At 56.5% G+C, this 17,369-nt stretch overlaps 1 protein-coding gene across 3 annotated transcripts in view; it reads left to right on the top strand.

The window, feature by feature from the left end:
* The window catches only part of LOC133774848 (E3 ubiquitin-protein ligase RNF4), a 222,394-nt gene that overhangs the window by 42,593 nt on the left and 162,432 nt on the right, over positions 1–17,369 (top strand). The window contains exon 1 of one of the 3 annotated variants that reach the window (XM_062212774.1): positions 16,228–16,277. The exons of the other annotated variants lie outside the window; for them this stretch is intronic. The gene's annotated coding sequence lies outside the window, so the exon portion shown is untranslated. Of the gene's footprint in view, positions 1–16,227; positions 16,278–17,369 lie in introns of those variants that run through there. 3 annotated transcript variants of the gene reach the window in all.

Genomic DNA, 17,369 nt, shown 5'->3' with positions numbered 1-17,369 from the left:
AACTGGACCTGGTGCGTCCACTTTGGGATGCAGTTTGGAAAATTAGAGAATTGCTTGGGACGCCTGCATCCCATATCAGGGTGCTGGTTTGAGTCCCTGTTACTGTGCTGCTTGTCACAGCAGATGATGGCCCGAGGACTTGGGTCCCTGCCATCTACATGGGAGATCGGGATGGAGTTCCTGCTTCTGGTTTCAGCCTGGCACAGGCCTGACTGTTACAGACATTTGGGATGTGAACCAGTGGATGGAAGATTCTTCCCCCACCCACCTCATCATTCTGCCTTTCAGATTTGAAAAGGGGGCTGGGGGATGCTAGGGGTGGATGGTGGATGTTGGTGCAGTAGTTTAGCTTTAACAGCCACATCCCACAGCAGGGTGCCTGGGGTTCAAGTCCTAATCCCCCCCCCAGCTGTTTGCTGATGTGCACCCTGGAAACAGAAGGCTTAAGTAGTTGGGTCCCAGTCACGCTGTGAGAAACTGGACAGTTCTGGGCTCCTTGGCTTCGTCCTGGCCCAGCCCCAGCTGTTGCAGGTTTTGGGGAAGTGAACTGGCAGGTGGGAGATCTCTTTAAATGAAACTTAATAATTACTATGTGGTTCAGCAGTTTCACTCTCAGTGTAAACAGACAGGTGTAGCTCAGTGTTCATAGCATTCACAGCGCCAGGTGGGACTAGCCCAAATGTCCATCAGCAGACTGATGGGTCCCTGGAGTATGCAAATTACAAAGACAGAATCAGGTTAGCTGGGGAAGGGGTGGGAGGAAGTATTGTTTACTGGGTCTGCAGTTCTGTTTGGGATGCTGAGGAAGTACTGAAATGGCTGGAGGTGCTAATTGGGCAACATTTTGATGGACCATCAATGCTGCTGAATGATTTAAAATCATTGAAATATTCTACCAGTTTCTTAAATGCAAAGCTAAATAAATAGAGGGAGAGAAACTGCATCACAACCGACTACCAAGGGCAGAAGTTCTGTAGACTCAAAAGGATGAAGCCAGGACTACGCGGCGTTCAGTCGATCCGGTGATGTAGAGCAGCGTGGGCTCCATAGGAGTTAGTGTTAACCTAGGCAGGGGGTAGGGGCATTGCAGGCTGCAGCCACGCCTGGCGGGCTGTCCTGACGTCTTCACCTGTGATGCCGGCTACCGAGAGGGTGAGCTGGGGCTGTGGTCTGTCACGCCGAGTCCCTGCAGCAGGACAGCGAACCTCAGAAACAGCCAGTTGTGTAAGGATGAGCAGCTCGTGAACTGGGAAGCGCCAAATCGAACATTCCACGGCATCTGGAAATTGACAAGGTGTGTGTTGGAGAAATGGATGAGCTGGCTGAAATGTGTGGGGCAGGCATTTGGTGTAGTGGTTACGATACCTGCAGCCCGAATCAGGGAGCCTGGGCCTGGGGACAGCCGTGACGGCTCAATCAGTCCCAGACTGCCGCCAAGGCAGGCCCTGGGGACAGCCGTGACGGCTCATCAGGATCCAGCTGTTGAGCTGGCAGCAGCTGGGGTCTCGGCTCCCGCAGGGCTGTGCTGGACAGCTCCTGGCTGACCTGGGAGGCAGCACCTACCGGTTGGTGACAGCTCTTGGCCCGCCACACTGCTCACAGACTGACGGCTCCAGGCGAGTCTTGTTGACTCACGGTGCCTGCATGACATCCACTTCTGGCCTCCTGTGCACGGCAGCCCAGCCGTTCCTGGTAGCGACCACCGCAGATTCTGCAGTGCTGCAAGCTTGGAGCCAGCTCGGGGAAGTCCCAACAAGGCTGCAGAACGTGTGCCCCTCCATGACACTTAAGTCATTAGAACGTCATTGTGATAGTGTCACCGGCCAGCCTATGGCCCAGCAGGTTAAGCCAGAGGCTGCAATGCCAGCATCCCGTATGAGCACTGGTTGGAGGCCTGGCCATTCCACTTCTACTCCAGCTCCCTTTTCACGTGCCTGGGAAAGCAGCAGAAGACGGCCCCTGCCACCCACCTGGGAGACCTGGGTGTGGTTCCTGGCTCCGGGCTTTGGCCTGCAGCCACCTGGGGAGTAAACCAGAGGTGGAAGATGGATTCTCTGTGTCTCTTTCTGTCTGGCTCTTGTTCTGCCTTTCAAGCAAATAAGCATTAAAGTATTTTTAAAACTTGGGGGGGGGGCAGCTGGCTGGAGGCCCCATGCTGGATCACAGTGCCCGAGTTTTGAGACCAATCTGCTGCTCACCCAGCTTCCTGCATCGCACCTTGGGTGGCAGCAGATGGCTCGCGTTCGAGTCCCCGCCACCATAGGAGAGACCTGAATTGAGGTCTGGGTAAAAATTGATGAATATATCCAACTCCACTTCGTCCAAACATCCCACCTTCGGTTTTTAAGATTTTATTTATTTATTTATTTATTTATTTGACAGAGTACAGACTGAGGGAGAGACAGAAAGTCTTCCATCTGTTGGTTCACTCCCCAGATGGCTGCAACGGCCGGAGCTGTGCCGATCCAAAGCCAGGAGCCAGGTGCTTCTTCCTGGTCTCCCATGCGGGTGCAGGGGCCCAAGGACTTGTGCCATCTTCCACTGCTTTCCCAGGCCACAGCAGAGCTGGATCAGAAGTGGAGCAACCGGGGACTAGAACCGGCGCCCCTATGGGATGCTGGCGCCACAGGCGGAGGATTATGGGGCTGGCGCTGTGGCGTAGTGGGTAAAGATGCTGCCTGCAGTGCCGGTATCCCATATGTGTGCCTGTTTAATTCCCAGCTGCTCCACTTCCCATCCAGCTCTCTGCTATGGCCTGGGAAAGCAGTGGAAGATGGCCCAAGTCCTTGGGCTCCTGCACCCGTGTGGGAGACCCAGAAGAAGCTCCTGGCTCCTGGCTTCGGATTGTGCAGCACAGCTCCAGCCATTACAGCCAGTTGGGGAGTGAACAGCAGATGGAAGACCTCTCTCTCTGCCTCTCCTCTCTTTGTGTAATTCTGACTTTCAAATAAATAAATCTTTAAAAAATTTTTATTTGTTTGAAAGGCAGAGTGTCAGAGAGAGAACCATCTGTGGACTTTTGTTTTTCCAAGAGTTATGTCCTTATTTGAAAGGCAGGATTACAGAGAGAGAGAGAGAATCTTCCACCTGCTGGTTCACTCCCCAAGTGGCCACAACAGCCGGGATTGGGCCAGGCCGGAGCCAGAATCCTGGGACTCCATCCGGGTCTCCCACATGGGTGCAGGGGCCCAAGCACTTGGGCCATCCTCCACTGCTTTCCCAGGCGCATTAGCAGGAAACTGGATCTGAAGCAGAGCAGCCAGGACTTGAACCTGTTTAACCCGCTGCACCACAGCGCTGGCCCACCACACCACAAGGATGGATAGAATAGGGGGAAAAAGCCAACCGCAGGAGTATCAGAAGCTGAAAAGCAAATGCTCAAACAACAGATGACCTAGTGGACCTGAAATACATAACACGGAAAATCTGAAAGAAAAAAAACCTTGGCGGCGCCGCGGCTCCCTTGGTTAATCCTCTGCCTGTGGCGCCGGCACCCTAGGTTGTAGTCCTAGGATTCTGTCCCGGTTGCCCCTCTTCCAGGCCAGCTCTCTGCTGTGGCCCGGGAAGGCAGTGGAGGATGGCCCAAGTCCTTGGGCCCCTGCACCCACATGGGAGACCAGGAGAAGCACCTGGCTTCTGGCTTCGGATAGGCGCAGCGCCAGCAGTAGCAGCCATTTGGGGGGTAAACCAACGTAAGGAAGACCTTTCTCTCTCTCTCTCTCTCTCTCTCTCTCTCTCTCTCTCTCATTGTCTATAACTCTACCTGTCAAATAAAAATAATAATAATAATAAAGAGCTTCAGGCTGAGATTTCAACAGCCTGGGACTTGTCAATAACAAGTGAGCCCCTGACTTTGCAAAAGAAAAGAACCCTGCAGTGTGAGCCTCTAAGGAGGTTTTGTCCAGACACCCTTCAGGTCCGGGATACCGGCGGGGTTAAGTGATGTAAGTGTACTTGCAATGCTTGCAGTTGGAAGGGAGAGAGACACACAGAGATCTCCGGCTGCTGGTTCACTCCCAAATGCCTGCAGGGCCGGGGCTGTGGCTGGGCCAGCCTGGAACACCATCTGCGTGTCCTGTAGGAGTGGCAGGGCCCGGGCACTTGTGCCTGGTCGTGTGTGACCAGGAAGCTGGAGTTAAGTGGAGGAAGCGCACTTAATGCTGTGTCCTCGGCTTCCTGCCTCACCGTGTCCCAGCGCGCCGGAAGCCAATCGTTTCCTGCTTTATGCTCCCTGGTTTACATTATTAGTGTTTCTTTTGTGTATATTCTCCATACTGTTACTGTTTTTCTATGGAAGTTATTTATTTGAAAGGCGGAGTGACAGAGAGAGAGAGAGGTCTTCCATCCACTGTTTCACTCCCCAAATGGCTGCAACAGCCAAGGCTGGGCCAGGCTGAAGCCAGGAGCCATGAACTTGGGCTGGCATTGTGGTTTAGCGGGCTAAGCCTCTTCCCCATGTGGCACCAGCATCCCATATGGGTGCTGGTTCATATCCTGGCTGCTCCTCTTCCTATCCAGCCCTCTGCTATGGCCCAAGTGCTTGGGCTCCTGCACCCACGTGGGAGACCCGGAAGAAGCTCCTGGCTCAGCTCTGGCCATTGCAGCCATTTGGAGAGTGAACCAGCAGATGAAAGCCTCCCTCCCCCTCCCCTCCCGTCCCCTCCCCCCTCCCCTCCCCCTCCTTCCCCCTTCTTCTACGATCAGAAACAAGGTGGGAGTGCCCAGTGTTACCACTTTTGTTCAGCACTGCGGCATATCCTAGCCAGACCAGTTAGGCAAGAAAAAGAATAGGCACAAAAATTTAAAAATAAAACAGATTCAAAATATTTTTTTTTTTGACAGGCAGAGTGGACAGTGAGAGAGAGAGAGAGACAGAGAGAAAGGTCTTCCTTTTGCCGTTGGCTCACCCTCCAATGGCCGCCGCGGTAGCGCGCTGCGGCCGGCGCACCGCGCTGTTCCGATGGCAGGAGCCAGGTGCTTCTCCTGGTCTCCCATGGGGTGCAGGGCCCAAGGACTTGGGCCATCCTCCACTGCACTCCCAAGCCACAGCAGAGAGCTGGCCTGGAAGAGGGGCAACCGGGACAGGATCGGTGCCCCAACCGGGACTAGAACCCGGTGTGCCGGCGCCGCAAGGCGGAGGATTAGCCTGTTGAGCCACGGCGCCGGCCATGATTCAAAATATTAGAAGTGAGAGTGCTCATGTTTGCTGATGACAAGAGCTTGTGTATAGAAAACCCTAAGATGCCACTGAAAAATCGTTAAAACTCATCAGTTCAGTAAATCCGGTTACAAAATGAACATACAGAAATCAGTAGCATTTTTTTTTTAAGATTGATTGGTTGATTTGCAAGGCAAAGAGAGAGAGGTCTTCCATCTGATGGTTTACTCCCCAAATGGCCTCAATGGCTAGAGCTGGTCCTATCCAAAGCCAGGAGCCAGGAATGTCTTCTGGATCTCCCACATAGGTGAAGGGGCCCAAGCACTTGGGTCATCTTCTGCTTTCCCAGGCCATAGCAGAGAGCTGGATCAGAAGTGGAGTATCCAGGACTAGAACTGGCGCCCATATGGGATGCTGGCACAGCAGGTAGCGGCCTCATCCACTATACCATAGTGCCGGCCCCAATCAATAGATTTATCTGTTTATTTGAAAGAGCCACACACACACAGAGGGGAGGCAGAGAGAGGTGTTCCATCCAATGGTTCACCCCCTAATTGGCTGCAACGGCCAGAGCTGCACCGATTGGAAGCCAGGAGCCAGGAGCTTCTTCCGGGTCTCCTATGTGGGTGCAGGGGCCCAAGAACCTGGGCCATCCCCACTGCCCTCCCAGGCCATAGCAGGGAGCTGGATCAGTAGTGGAGCAGCCAGGTCTCCAGCCGGCGCCCATATGGGATGCCGACACTGCAGGCCAGGGCGTTAACCCACTGCGCCATAGCGCCAGCCCCTCAGTAGCATTTCTATACACTAACAATGAACTATCCAAAAAATAAATTAAGGAAACAATTCCATTTACAGTAGCATTAAAAAATAATTAGGAGTAAATGTAACCAACAAGTAAAAATTCTATGTGCTAGAAAGTGCAAACGCTGATGAAGTGAAGCAGTAGAGGAAGCCGCTGCGCGGGGCGGCCGCACCCCGGACTGGAGTGCTGGTCTGAGTTCCCGGATTCCTCTCCTCACCCAGATTTCCGCAATGCGTCCTGGGAGGCAGCAGGTGATGGCTCAAGGGCTCGAGCTGCATGGCTGGGGTTCTGAGCTCCTGGCCTCAGCCTCGCCCAGCCCTGGCTGATGTCAGCACTGGGGCAGGGAGAGCGGAGACCAGAAGATGGAAAATCTCTTTTTCTATCTCTCTCTGTTACTGGGTCTTTCAAATATATAAAGAATGAAAGAAAGAAAAGAGAAAAGAAACGGAAACTGAAGACACAGAAATGGAAAGCTGTCCCACATTCATGGATTGGAAGAATGTGGTTGAAATGTCCCTAGCTGCTGGATAAGACCCCAGAACTGGAAGAGTGTTAAGTTAAAAAAAATCCTGAATGAAGCAGATTTTCATTAAGCGACTGTGTTGATACTGATTCTGCTGTGAGAAATGCACTAACTGTCCCATGTTTGTCACGCAAACTGGGCACACATGTGGACACTCTCTGTGAGCACCTTCTTTGTACATCACAAAGCACTGTGAAATGAAATGCAGGTGCAGACTTCCGTGGGGGTCTCTGGGTTCAGCGCGTCCCTGTCCCTGTCGGATTCCGACGTCAGGGAGGGGTTTGGTGCAGCGCTCAGAGGCCGGTTGGGATGTGTGTGTCGCTCTCAGGTCCCTGGCTCCAGCTTCCTGACAACGTGTGCCCGGCAGGCAGCAGGGGGTGGCCCAGTGCTGCCACCCCTGCCACCCGTGAGCCCTGAGCTGGTGTTGGCCTGCCCCAGCCTTGCCTATTGCAGGCCTTGGGGAGATAACCAGTGGGGGGAAGATCTCTCTCTTGCTCCCTGTCTTCGCTGTTACTCTACCTTTCAAATAAATAAATCTTAAAAAATAGTAACGCTAAGTGCACATTACGCACGGCGGCCCATGCAGCACCATGCCGGCTCCCCTTCCGCTTCTCTGCTGTGCCGTCCCTCGCTGTGGCCGGGGCCCTGGCCTGGATGCTGGCACCATGCTCTCCTGACCCTGTCATAAGAGCTATGAACCCAATTAGCCCTTATCTCTTTTTTTTAAACTTTTATTTAGTAAATATAAATTTCCAAAATACAACTTTTGGATTATAGCGGCTTTTCCCCCATAACCACCCTCCCACTCAAAACCATCCCATCTCCCACACTATCTCCCATCCCAGTCTTCATCAAGATTCATTTTCATTATCTTTATATACAGAAGATCAACTTAGTATTTACTAAGTAAAGAATTCAGCAGTTGGCACCCACACAGACACACAAAGTATAAAGTACAGTTTGAAGATTAGTTTTACTGTTAATTCTCATAGTACAACACATGAAGGACAGAGGTCCTGCATGGGGAGCAAGTGCACAGTGACTCCTGTTGTTGATTTAACAACTGACTCTCTTATTTATGACGTCAGTGATCACCCAAGGCTCTTGTCATGAGCTGCCAAGGCTATGGAAGCCTCTTGTGTTCACAAACTCTGACTTTATTTAGACAGGGCCATAGTCACAGTGGAAGTTCTCTCCTCCCTTCCGAGAAAGGTCCCTCCTTCCTTGATGGCCCCTTCTTCCCGCTGGATCTCACTCACAGAGATCTTTCATTTAGGTTGGTTGTTTTTTTTTTTTTTTTTTTTTTTTTTTTGCCACAGTGTCTTGGCTTTCCAAGCCTGCAAAACTCTCATGTAGTCCTTATATCTTACAGGTTCCCTTGCCTCAGGATTTTGTTGTAACCATACACACATGCATACAAAAAACTAAAGCAAAATAGACTAAGGGTAAAGCTGTGGGCATTACAACCGATTCTACAACGCATTGTGAAGCTCTGCGCTCGGAATAGCCCGGGGGGGGCACATGCATGAACAGAACACAAGCCAGTGCTCACAGCCCATGGATTTTCTTTTTTTTTTTTTTAAAGACTTATTTTATTTTATTTTTTAAATATTTTTATTTATTTATTTTTTTTTTTATTTTTGACAGGCAGAGTGGACAGTGAGAGAGAGACAGAGAGAAAGGTCTTCCTTTTGCTGTTGGTTCACCCTCCAATGGCCGCCGCGGTAGCGCGCTGCGGCCGGCGCACCGCGCTGATCCGATGGCAGGAGCCAGGTGCTTATCCTGGTCTCCCATGGGGTGCAGGGCCCAAGCACTTGGGCCATCCTCCACTGCACTCCCTGGCCACAGCAGAGAGCTGGCCTGGAAGAGGGGCAACCGGGATAGGATCGGTGCCCCGACCGGGACTAGAACCCGGTGTGCCGGCGCCGCAAGGCGGAGGATTAGCCTAGTGAGCCGCGGCGCCGGCCTTATTTTATTTATTTTAAAGACAGAGTTACACAGAGAGGTAGAGACAGAGAGAGAGAGAGATCTTCCATCCACTGGTTCAGTCCCCAGATGGCTGCAATGGCCAGAGCTGGGCCGATCGAAAGCCAGGAGCCAGGAGCTTCTTCCAGGTCTCCCACATGGGTGCAGGGGCCCAAGGACTTGGGCCATCTTCCACTGCTTTCCCAGGCCATAGCAGGAGCTGGATCAGAAGAGGAGCAGCCGGACTAGAACCATGGATTTTCAACAAAGATGTCAAGAACACACAGTTGGGGAAGGACAGGTGTCATCAACCAATATTGTTGAGAAAATGGATATCCACATGCAGAAGAATAAAATTTGATCCTTACCTCTCACCATACACAAAATCCAATCCAAAATGGACAAAAGGTTTGAATGTCAGACTCGGAGCAGTGAAGTTCGCAGAAGGAAACGTGTGGAGAGTGTGGCACAGCACTGGGCTGGGCAATGCTTTCTCCCAAAGCACAGACAACAGAAGCAAAACTAGACAGGCGGGACTGTGTGCCGGGAGGACACCCGTGGGCGGCACAGCGGAGACTGCCCGCGGGTGGGAGGAGCTCTTGGAAGACCACCCGTGTATCCGATACTGACAGTGAAGCGACATTTCTCAAGGGGAGATGTGAGTACATCAGGTGTGGGAACATGCGCAGCACCTTTGTCAAATGAAACCACTGTTAGGACAGCTATCAACAGGGGGAAAGAGAACAGTGCCGGGATGGAGGTGCAGGTCAGGAGCGTCCAGCCTGCAGGCCGTGAAGGGCTCATGAGGTCATCTGGCCCTGCCAAGGCGGGCGCGGGCGGGACTCGGGATTCAGTAAGTCTGCGGTAGGCTGAGTTCTACATGGGTCATTTTGTGTGGCCTGTGAATGATGCCACAAAAATCCATCGTCCCTCGGCAGAACAGAGGTTCCCCACCCTCAGGGAGGACCCCCGAATGTTGGTGGTGGGAGTATTTGTAACTGAGCGCAGCCGTTTGGGAAAGCAGCACGGAGGCTGCACGAAGCCTCGAAGTGGAACACCTGGACGACCCAGGAGCCCTCTGCTGGCCCAGGCCCCCGGGGCCAGAAGTGCACTGCCCGCCTCCCGCAGCTCCACCTGTGAGCCTCTCCTTCCCCCATTTCCTCCCTCAGGGCTTCAGGCTGTTCTGCTTATCTCTGGTTTTCTTCTGCAAGTTTTTCTTTAAAAAAGATTTTAATTAATTTACTTGAATGGCAGAGCTACAGGGAGAGACAGAGAAAGAGCTTCCATCCACTGGTTCACTCTCCAGATGAGTCTGGGCCAGGCCCAAGCAAGGAGTCTGGACTCCATCAGGGTCTGCCAGTGGGCGCAGAGCCCAAGGTCCTGGGCCGTTCTCCGTCCTCCGCCATTCTCCCAGGTGTTAGCTGGGAGCTGCGTGGGAAGTGGAGCAGCCGGGACTAGCACGACCACCCGTGGGTGCCAGCATTGCAGGCAGCGGCTCGGCCCCCTGTGCCACAGCACCCACCCCGGTTATCTCTGGTTTTCTACAATTGATTGTCTTTGGTAGCTCCTTGCAGTCTGGACTCTCCCGTCCTTCCTGTCTGGAAAATTGTGGTTTTTTTCATAATCTATTTCCCTTCCACACACTCCCCCCAACTCCTACTACAAAGTTATTGGAATTGTGGGATTAAATCTTTAAGATCCCTTTCTCTCCGAGTTCCTTTTGGTTCTCCTTTCTGGACAATTTCCTTAATTTTATCCTTCAATCCTCTACTGATTCTCTTTTACAATTTTGGCCAAATGAAAGGTACCTCAAAATAGAATTAAAATATAGTTTACCCTGCTATAAGAAGCCTTTGCAATTCGTGCATAGCTTTTTTTTTTCTTATTTTTCTTTTTTAATTTTTTGACAGGCAGAGTAGATAGTGAAAGAGAGAGAGACAGAGAGAAAGGTCTTCCTTTTTGCCGTTGGTTCACCCTCCAATGGCCGCTGCGGCCGGCGCATCATGCTGATCTGAAGCCAGGAGCCAGGTGCTTCTCCTGGTCTCCCATGCGGGTGCAGGGCCCAAGCACTTGGGCCATCCTCCACTGCCTTCCCGGGCCACAGCAGAGAGCTGGCCTGGAAGAGGGGCAACCAGGACAGAATCCGGTGCCCCAACCGGGACTAGAACCCGGTGTGCCGGCGCCACAAGGCAGAGGATTAAGCTTTTTTTTCTAATATGCATTTTCCATGAATTTCAGGCTATTAGCAGGTTTTCCAAGTATTTATTTTTATTTTGAAAGACAGAGTGACACAGAGAGACGGCAGGGAGAGAGAGCGAGCGAGCGCGCGCGCTTTCACCCCCTGGATCACTCCCCCAAATGAGAGAGAGGGGGGGGGGGAGAGAGAGAGAGAGAGAGAGTGAGCGCGCGCTTTCACCCCCTGGATCACTCCCCCAAATGAGGGGGGGGGAGAGAGAGAGAGAGCGCGTGCGCTTCCATCCCTGGGATCACTCCCCCAAATGAGAGAGGGGGAGAGAGAGCGAGAGCGAGAGAGAGAGAGAGAGCACGCTTCCATCCCCGGGATCACTCCCCCAAGTGCCCACAGCAGGACTGGTCCGGGTCAGAGCCAGGAGCCACACTCCACACTCCATCCAAGTCTCCCAACTCGAGCCTTTGGGCCATCACCGCTGCCTCCAGAAGCACCAGAGGGAGCTGGACCAGAAGTGGCGTCGCCTCCAAGGGGACCAGGACTGGAACCAGCATTCAGATTTGCGTTCAGGCGTCTTAATCTGTTGTTTAACCTGCTGCACCATGACACCTGTCCCGGAGAGAGTATTCTTAATGATTGCTAATTCCTGTTGGTTCCTGTTCACAGCAATGTTGAAAAGCTTTGAAGCCTCACAGCAGCATACCTCACGGAGTTCCAAGCCTCAATTTGGGGGAGGTGGGGTCAGTGCTAGGCACAGTGGGTTAAGCCGCAACTGCAGTGCCAGCTCCCATGTGGGCGCTGGTTCAAGTCCCGGCTGCTCCACTTCCCATTCCGCTCCCTGCTAATGCACCTGGGAAAGCAGAAGATGGCCTAAGTGCTCCGGCCTCTGTACCCGCATGGGAGACCTAGAAGAAGCTCCTGGCTCCTGGCTTCAGATCAGCCCAGCTCTGGCCATTGCAGCCATTTGGGGAGTGACCCAGCAGATGGAAGCTGCCTCTCGCTGTGTCCCCCCCACCCCGTAACTCTCACTGTCAAATACAGATAAATCTCTTAAGCAGCAAAGACTGCCTGATTCTTTGGGATCCCAAATATTGATTTGTTCACATCCTCTCTTGCGTGTTGTGGTTTCCGCAGAGAATTCTGTGTGCTCTGTCTATGGGGAGAAGCTCAGTGGCCATGGTTTTTCTTAAGGCCAGGATGTGCCCAGAGCAGGAGTGTCTAACTGGTTTTCCTGCAGGCTAATAAAGCTAGAAATTAGAAAAGCAGAGTGTCCCAGGAAATGACTCTTTATTATGTAACACTCACTGGTTGTGCATTGTGAGACAATTAACTTACTTAACTTTCTTCATGGAAATTTCTTACAGTGTAGTGGTTAAAACCTGGTTTGGAATGCCCATATCCATGTCAGAGCGTCTGGGTTCAAGTCCTGGCTCTCTCTCTCTCTTTTTTTTTTTTTAATATTTTATCTATTTGAGAGGTAGAGTTACAGACAGAGAAGAGAGAGAGAGAGAGAGAGAGAGAGAGAAAGGGTCTTCCATCCGCTGGTTCATTCCCAAAATGGCCACATTGGCCGGAGCTGTGCTCATCTGAAGCCAGGAGCTTCCTCTGGGTCTCCCACGTGGGTGCAGGGGCCCAGGCACTTGGGCCATCTTCCACGGCTTTCCCAGGCCACAGCAGAGAGCTGGATGGGAAGAGGAGCAGCCGGGACTCGAACCGGCGCCCGTATGGGATGCCAGTGCCTCGGGCAGAGCCTCAGTCCACTGCACCATAGTGCCGGCCCCTCCACTCTCAATTCTAGCTCTCGCTAATGAGCACCCTGGGAAGCAACAGTTGAAGGCTCAAGTAGTCGGATCCCTGCCACTCATGTGGGAGACTTAGATTTAAAAATTCCCAGCTCCTGGCTTTGGACTGGCTCAGCCCCAACTGTTGTGGGCATCTGGGGAGGAGACCAGCCAGTGGGAGATCTCTGCGTGCCTCATCTGCCTTTCAAGCAAACGACATCGATCTCACGTTACTAGAACACACTCACATCGTAGGGACACGTGATGCACAAGAAAGCAGTCAGGCTTTTTACAAAACAGTGAACATGTGACCTTTTCCTGCCCACGCGTTCCAGGAGCCTCCCGGGACCACAGCGGTGCTCCATGTGGCCATCCCCACGCCGGAGTCCTGTCCAGGTCGCAGCACACGCGTGACTGCTCGTGCTCTCGTCAGCCATGCTCTCTTAATTCTCAGGATACACCAGACCCCTCCAGCCCTCCTGTCCTGCACGCTCCCTCATGAAGGTTCATGTTAGAGGTCATCTTGCCTTGTCGTCTGGGCCACAGGGTACCCAGGCACTGGTCCAGCATTGTTCTGGGTCTGCCTGTGAGGCCGTTTCTGGATGGTGAACAAACACGATTGGTGGGCTGGGAAGCAGCGGGCACTCCCAGGGCACTGAGCCCCAGAGTAGGACAGCAGCGCCGAGGAGGGAACTCCTGCTGGACACGTTGTATCTTGCCTTCAGACCCAGCTGGAACCCTGGGCTCTTGCTGGGTGTCAAGCCGTTGGCGCGCAGACTGGGCCTGCATCGTTTGCTGACCCGCGTCTCCAGCGTGCTCACCGCAGTTCTGGGGACCTGTCACCCTCCCTGCTTGCATGAGCCAATCCCTTCTAACAAAGACGGGGGGGGGGGGGGACTTGAGTGCACCCTCCGGGGGTGAACGCTGATTCTTCGGGGAGAATCAGCTGTGCTTTGGTGCTCTCCAAAGCTTAGCCCTATAAGAAAAATAAATAAAATTCTACTCCTTACCTACTATCCAATATTTTTCTTCATTTCTTACTAATTTTTCCTTAGTGAGTGTCTGAGTCCATTTTGGCTGCTATAACAAAGCAGCACAAACTGAGCAGCCCACAAACAACAGAAACCAAGGGGGCCCAAGCCCAAGCCCAAGGCAGCCTGGGTGTGTGGAGGAGACAGGACTTCGGCCTGGGCCGTCACGTCACGAGGCGGGCTCTGCCCGAGTGGGCTCCTCAGTGTCCAGTCCCCGCCCCATGTCAGCGTGGGAATCCTGGGGCACACAATCACTCGGACCACAGCAGGGAAGCCGAGAACACTGCTCCGTGCCTTGGCTCCACCCGCCGGGAGCACCCTGTGGGCGTCCTGCCGGGCTGTCGCCGGTTTCCTGGCCTCCACGCCTGCTCTCCTGCCCTCTGTTCTCCACACCACAGAGTTCTTTCAAAAACACACAGCTGATCAGGACGCTCAACCCCCCGCACCTCACAGGTCCCGCCATTTTCACTTGCTCTAGCCACAGTGGCTTCGTAAGCCAAGTTTTGTCATTTCTTTGAGACGGGGGCTAGAGGAAGAGAGAGAGAGACAGTGAGGGCAGTGGGGAGGGGCCGAGAGCAAAGCCCAGTCTGCTGATTCGGCCTCCCAGTGCCTGCATGGTGGGTCTGGCCCAGGGCTGCATGGAGGACTCCTGCTGCCTCCCCAGGTCTGCCGATAGTACAGTCAGGAGCTGGAGCCGGGAATGACCCAGTGTTCTCACGTGGAATGGGCCAGACGCCGCTTCCATGGTTGCTTCCAGGGTGCCCGGGACATGCTGAGCCCTGCCCTGCGCCCAAGCCTTGCCTTGCTCTGAGTCCTCTGCTCTGACGGGCCCTCCACCCGCAGGCTGCAGCCCCCAAGAGTAACTCCCATCGGCTGTATGTGTCACCTGGTGCTGGTGATGTCTGAGCGGGCATCAGCCCTGCTTCTATCAGGGAGCTTGGGCGAATTCCCTGGCCTCTGTGAACCCATTCTCACCCACAGAACAGGGCTTGTGGTTGTGTGGATTACAATGGTAGTACAATGTGATGGTGCTACACTGGGCCCAGCGCTGACAGTCCCCACTGCGTCCCTCGTGCGCGAAGCTGGGGCGCAGGGGCGTGAGAAGTGCACTCCAGCCCGCCCCTGCGCCCCGAGATGTTTTCTCGTTGCGGGGGGACTAGTGACACCCATGGAATTCCAAGCCCAGGCCAGTGTGTGTGTGACAAGGGAAAGCCCGGGGGCGGCCGAAGGCGGCAGGGCAGCTCGGGACCCGCCATGGGGAGTGCCCAAGGCGGCAGGGCCATCCAAGACCCAGCGCGGGGCGGGGGTCGGGGCTCCAAGCCCAGGGCGGACTTGCCTCCACTCCCGCGCCGGGGTTGTGGCTGAGGGCTGGAGAGCTGGAGAGCTGGAGGCGAAAATGCAGGTGGCTCCCCGCCCATCTCAACGCCACGGCCCACGGGGCCAGAAAGGGGAGAACTGGTCTTCCGTGTCTCCGCATGGCAAGTGGGCCCTCGGGAGCGCAGGCCCGGGCAGAACCTGGGCGCCCAGGAGCGAGGGGACGGGCGGGGCCCAGAACTCCGGGCCGCCCATCTGCGGTCTCAGGTCGGGCCTGAGACCCCGCAGGCTCACAGAGGCTTAACCGGGGGCCCTCGGGCCTAGGGTCCCCAGAACCGACCGGTCCTGAACCACGGGCCACCCCAGCGGCTCCTCCGAGCGGGCAGCCGGGCATCGGCGCACTGCGCCTCTCGTCGTCCCGGGCAGACCCCGGCCCGTCGTCCCCCGACCCGGGGGGCTGAGGCTGACCCAAGGTCACACGACTTGCAGTGGACCCGGATTCGACACAGGGCCGGCCCACGGTCATCGGGCCATCTTGGCGGCCGGAGCCGCCCCTGGACGGAGGCGGGAGCCGAGCGCGGACGGCGCGAGGGCGCCAGCGCCTGTCACACAGAGCCGAGGTCCGCGCTCCCAGCCCGCAGCTCGCTCGCGGCCTGCGGCCCGCCCGGCCCCGCGCGCAACCACAACTCCCACAAGGCCGCACGGCGTGGGCGGGGACGGCGGCGGCGGGCGCGGCGGTGACGTCACCACCGCGGCCCCGCCCCCAGCCCGCCCTGCGCCCGGGCCCTCGGCCGCGCACAGCCCGACGGGAGTCGTGGTCCCCGCGCCGGGCGCCCCGGCGGCGGCTCGGGCGGCGCGGACTCCAACTCCCGGCGTGCGTCGCGCGCCGGGCGCACGTTAACGGCGGGAGGAGGGGGCGAGGCCGAGCGGGGAAGCGGCGCCCGGGAGGGCGGAGTAAGGCGGCGGGGGGGAGGGAGCCCACACCCCTCCCCCCGCCGCTCCTTCCCCCTCCCCCGACGTAAACTGGGATCCCTTTCCCCTTGTGTCCGCCATATTGGACTCTAACTCTGGTCAGCGGCGGCGCCGGGCCCGCTGGACTCGCCGTTCCTGCCGCCCAGAGGCCTCCCCCGCAGCTCACACCCGCCCCAGCCCTCCGCGCCCGGGAGGCGACCCGCGCCGCGCCCCCCGCCCGCGGCCGGCCGAGCGCCCGCCGCCGCCGCCGATCCCCGCCCTCCCCGCCGCCGCCGCCGCCCGCAGCCCCGCGCCCGCTGCGCGCCCCTCTCCCCGCCCGCCATGAGCCCGGCCGACGCCAAGCGCGGGGCCAAGCGCCGGAAGCACAAGCGGGGCGGCGGCGGCTCGGGCGGCGGCAACGGCGGCGCGAGCGGCGGCAAGGCCGGCCCGGCGGCGGCGCTGCGCGGCTCCCAGGCCCCGGGCCTGGCGGCTCCGGCCGGCGCGGCGGCGGCCCACGGGCCCCTGGGCGCGGGCGCGGGCGGCGCCGCCGGGGGCTACTTCGAGGTAAGCGGCGGCGGCGGGCGCGGATAGCGGGCGGCGGGCGGCGGCGGGCGCGGGTAACGGGCGGCGCTGACAGCGCGCGGCGGCGGGGGGCGAGGCCGCGGGGCGGCCGGGGGCGGCCCGCAGGGGACTGCGCAGCTCCGCGGCGTCGCCCCCGGGCGCCGGGCAGGGCTGCGCGGCCCCGAGGTCGCTGTCGCCCCGCGGCGCGGCCCGGCGGAGCCCCGGCAGCGGCCGGCGTGGTCGGGCCCGTGCGCGCCGGTGCTGGGGGCGGCCGGAGGCGAGGCTCGCGTGCGCGGGTCTGCCGCCGGTGCGGCCATTCCCAGGGATTCGATTGGCTCCCGAAAGAGAAGGGTTTCTTCTTTTTTTTCCCCCAAAAGTTGTGTGAGCTCCTGCGGCGAGGTTCGCGCTGTTAAGTCGTGTCGTCCCGAAGGCACGAGCACAAAGCCTTCGGAGCGTCTCTGTGCCGGAGCGCGAGCCGGCGGCCTCCGCAGCATTCCCGGCTCGGTGCGGGAGCGGAGGGTCCGTGTCTCCCGGCGTGCGCGGGGGTGGAGGTGGCCGCGGCTCAGCTGTGGGCCTGGGGAGGCGCCCCGCGGGGAGGAGCTGGGGCCTCCGGGCTGGGCCTTTGTGAGGGGCTGTTTGCTGCTGCGGGAGGTTTACCTGTGTGATGCTGGCAGTCGACTGCAGCCCAGTGTAAAACACACCCGTTTCTGTCGGTGACACAGGACAGCCATTAGCCTTTCCCTCCGTTCCAGGGTGTAATTCCCGTTTGCTGTGTAATAGTTTGCTAAAATAGTCTACGTTAAGTTATTGTAGTGGTACACCTAGACGCAGATAGTTGTATGTGTGGTGTTGTTTTTGCAGGACTGTCTTATTAGACTGTTAGGCCATCGGTGTCTGTGACCATGACCCACGGTAGCAAATAAAATACATGAAGAGCCGGAGCACACACACACACTCGGAGTTTACACAATTGCATGGCTCCTTGTTGGCCTCGTCTCGTCCCTAGTGCTGGTCACGGATTTATTCTCTACATACTGTTGAGTTTTCACATGCATCTTGGAAAACATTCACTTGTACTTTTAAAGTTGTACCTTT

The sequence above is a fragment of the Lepus europaeus genome, chromosome 16 (assembly GCF_033115175.1).
Source record: "Lepus europaeus isolate LE1 chromosome 16, mLepTim1.pri, whole genome shotgun sequence".
Lineage (NCBI taxonomy): Eukaryota > Metazoa > Chordata > Mammalia > Lagomorpha > Leporidae > Lepus > Lepus europaeus.
Note: the sequence above shows the minus strand (reverse complement) of the source record. Positions and strands in the feature narration are given on the sequence as shown.